The sequence below is a fragment of the Hylobates moloch genome, unplaced genomic scaffold (assembly GCF_009828535.3).
Source record: "Hylobates moloch isolate HMO894 unplaced genomic scaffold, HMol_V3 SCAFFOLD_18, whole genome shotgun sequence".
NCBI classification, from domain to species: domain Eukaryota; kingdom Metazoa; phylum Chordata; class Mammalia; order Primates; family Hylobatidae; genus Hylobates; species Hylobates moloch.
The window spans coordinates 28,767,891-28,772,212 of record NW_026652293.1 but is presented as its reverse complement, the minus strand read 5'-3'; positions in this window follow the sequence as shown (position 1 = coordinate 28,772,212).

Below are 4,322 nucleotides of genomic sequence, written 5' to 3'. Positions count from 1 at the left end.
TGCGGAGCTGGGGGTGGTCTCCTCTTCCCCCCATCGTCGCCCAGCAACCTGGGGGTCCGCGTGGCTTCTCCCTGGCCGGGGGATGGAGGATGCGCTCTCCTCTGTCCCTTCAAGGCCTCTTCCTCGTCCCAGGTCTAGTCTCCTCCTTGCTGACCAGGCATCGCGAGCAGATGAATCTCCCTCCTCTGGGCGGTTGTCCCTGTCAGGCTGTCAGGACCTGATTTTCCCCGATAAGCCTTCCTCAGGCAGGTGGCCTCGCCCAGGCCTCGGAAAATGTCTGGGCGCAACCTGGGCACACGGCCCTCCCGCTGGCGAGCAGGCAGCGCCTGCGTTCTTTAGGATTTGGAAGAGCCCTGCCAATTAGCTTGTACTCTGCCCACATGCCCAGGACTAAAAAGGAAGCAGGCCAGGCCCGAGCAAAATTAGACAATGGGCTCCCAGCACACCAAGGGCGAGGGCGGCCCGAGCACCTGCTGTTCTCGCCCCTCAGGGCTGAAATTGGGCATGGAGTTGGCGAGGGAGGCCTGGCAGGGAGGGAGGGGGTCGAGCTGTGCTTTTGCTACAGGGCCTTCTTCCTCCACGTTCCAGATGGGACTCAACGCGGGCTGCCCAGAGGAGGGGATGGGAAAGGGCCAAGCCCTGCGACTGGATTCTTTCGGGGCCACAGAGGGCGGGTGCTTACAGCTGGGGTCAGGCACACTTCCGTTCTGCCTGGAGGACAGGACAGAGTGGTGGCTTCTCCAGATACAGTGCTGGCCGCTCAGAGCCCGTGTGTGGAAGACAGTCTGGTGCAGGGGTTGAGGGTGAAGATTTTTGGAGAGAGGCGCAGGCGGATTCTTGTCCCACGTTCCTTATTGACCCACTCTGCAACCTCGGTTACTTGAGAAAAGTTAAGATTTCTTTCTCCAAAAAGCAGAGACAATAAAAATTTCTAACTTGTAAGGTACCCTGTGAGAATAAGAGGAAATAAAATGTGGAATCCATATAGTATCTGCTTATAGAGTTACTGAGTTCTATTTTGGGATGAAGAAAAATGTAAACCTTACAACGGGAATATTTTTATCTTTGAGGTTCACTAAAGCACCAGAAGGTATGAAGGCGGAGAGAGGAAACAGGGCAATGGAATGAACACTTCTCAAGAATCTCTCAGGTGCCACGGACCGGGCCAGGTGCTTTCCATGTGTTGACTCATTTTACAGGGCAGGTAACATTTCTGAAAGATCAGGTGGCTAAAAAGCAGACAGCTTTCTGGCACATTAGACAAACAAAAGAAATGTTGGAGACTGGAATGCCTGCTGTGTCAAGACACCTAATTAGCAAACAACGTCAGAGTGAATTTGTCGTGAGAGTCTCCAGCTCTGCCAGAAGAACTAAAATAAATGTGTCACCAGAGGAATCACAAAGCAAAGTCTATTATTGTTCTGGGGATTCTGGGGATTCGATGCACAAGTCAGAGGTCTGACAGGGGATGGGGCATGTGTTACGTCTTAGTAACGTGCTAAATGGTAGTGCTTCCAGATCCCCCACAGAATCCTACTGCAGTCAGAGATCTTGATGTCAGTTGAACTTATCTATTTATAATGAGGAAACATTAAAGTAACTCAAACCACCAAAATAAAACAGGTTGACAGTGACTAAGCAACAACAGAGTGCTAGATTTATGCAGAGATTCTTTCTTTCAAGTTGCTGAGACATTTCACAAAGGAAAACTGTAGATTATCATCAGCTTCCATTTGGGGACTTAGAAATCCACCCAAGACAAAGACAGTGTTGGTGTCATTCCTTCCAGCCCTTGGCTGAAACTATTCTTTCCTATGTCACCAGTGAAGTGGTGACTACTGGCCAACGCCCAAAGAATGCTTTCTCAGTTTTAGTTTAGAGACCTCTCTATTCCACTTGCATGGTTAGACACTAACTGCTGGAAACTTCCAATCTGAAACACTCCCTGGGGAATGTCTTATTTGCAAATTTTACAGCTAAAATCCCTCCTCCATAGACAATCTATTAATGAACAGTACCTGCAAATGTGGGACTCTATGGGGGAAATTTTATCACTACAGTTGGTGTCAGCATCATATTATAATTAATCCATCTTTACCTAAGATAAAGATGTAGGTTCAGATAAATAATGTCCCCCTCCCTTTAACGCTTGTTATAGTTGTGCTAGGCCTATTTGTGGCCACACCTGGGATTGAGTGGTTGAGATGAGATGCGGAAGAGATTATCTAAACTTCTCGGTGATTTTTTTGCTAAATGAATGTCTTTTAAAGCACCATTTCTGATCCCATTTGGCTTCTCTCTAGCCTCTATCAATTAATTGTTGACTCAAATTGGAAGAGAGGCTATATGGGGTCTAGAACTTTACTTTGTTCATTGTTGTTTCCCCAGGACCTCGAAAAGTGCCTGGGATATAACTCACAAATATGTGTGGAATGAATGAGTAGTTCTATCTGTTTCATGTGTGGGTCAATGTAGGCTGTACCCACGTGTTCCTGGAACATGTAATAGTAACAAAGACTTTGGCTAAGCTTCAGAGGCCATGAATTAATAGATTTGGGAAGAGGTCACTTTAGGATTTATCAGCTTCAAATCTTATATAAACTTCTTACTGGATCCAAAAGACTCCATTATTTATGGAAGACTCATGGTTTGGCCATTACAATGGTGAACGAGGTAAGGTTTTGGGACATACGTAACCAGGCCTGAATTGGTTGAATATGAACTCGAAAGTTCAAATTCAGACTAACATCTTTCTTTTGTCAGCTCTTCAATCTCAGCACTTGTCAACTTAAATAACAAACAGAAGAGGGGCTCTCTAAAATAAAAATGATATTTATTCACGAGAAAGGCATTGCAATAGAAATATGCGTGCCATAGTAAACTGTGTGCATACTAAGAGAGGTAAAGAAAGACAAAAATGTTTAAAGGAAAAATGAGATGGATTACATAATTGTTTGGAGATAATTATCCTTGCTACAAAGATCAATAGAAAGGGTGATGCCAGTACAAGGTTGGACAAGCAATTACTGGGCAGATATCTTTACAGAAGTATTCGTGTGTGTGTATGTGTGTGTGTGTGTGTGTGTGTATGTATAAGATTGTGTGGCCTTCGTGCAATGTTGTGGTTTTTACAGTCTTTTGTGATATTTTTGGTTATCAGGTACACAAGCAAGCGAACCCGCTCTTCATAGCCTTCCCCAACCCTATTTGTCAAGTGTTTTTTTTCTTTAATACTAGTGAAATAAGATAGAAAGGAACAAGTCTCATACCTGATGTATGGGCCAAACAAGAAGTCCATCATGCTGCCTAATGTCATGACCAGAGAAGTTCAGACTGCAAACCAGGAGAGTTGATGTTTTCATGCTTTTCTTAAGACATCGAAAGACTCCACATCATGAGACTCTTACCCCTTTTAATGCCTACATTTTCACTTGGCAAGATAATAATGTAAGTGAAATTTCATAATCAGTAGCTCTTGCTGGAAACTTGACTAAGAGATCCTTTAATATCCATTGGTTAAATAGGAAAACAGGCCACATGGTAATAACAGCTCTCACTTAATTCTCTTTCGTCATTTGTTTATCTTTAAGCCTCAGTGTATGGCTCAAAACCATTATTTAAACTGGGATTTTCATACTACTATTATTTTTACTTTGTTGTTGCTGTTGTTGTTGTTGTCTGAGACAGAGTCTTACACTGTCACCCAGGCTGGAGTGCAGTGGCACCACGGGTCATGGCTCACTGAAGCCTTGATATTTTTACTTTGTATTTTCCCTTTTTAAACTTTGTATCTGCAAGCCCTGTGGTCCCAGCTACTCCAGGGGCTGAGGTGGGAGGACTGCTTGAGCCTGGGAGGCAGACGTTGTGGTGACCCCGGATCACACTACTACTGTACTCCAACCTGGGTGACAGAGACCCCATCTCAAAACCAAACAAAAACTTTGTATCTATTACTTATTAAAATTTTTGCAGAAACACAACCCTAATAGGATAATACTAGCCCAGCACTTTGAGATGATAACAAAAGACTATGGAACAGACAAAATTGAACTTAATAATAGACTCCAGGTAGAATTAGCATGAGAACCACTTTCTTCAAATCTCCCTTATTGTTCAAATGTGGCACTGACTCTTAGCCGCCATTCACTCCCCACAAGGTGGGATGAGACCAGCAACTGGGACCAAGGGCCATCACATCCAACTACAGGATAATCAGTGATGCTTTCAGAGAAAGATCTTGATCAAAGGTGGGAAATGTGAAAGTTGTCAGAATCAAAATGGAGTCACCAGTATTTAAAAAAAAAAAAAACTTGACAAATAGG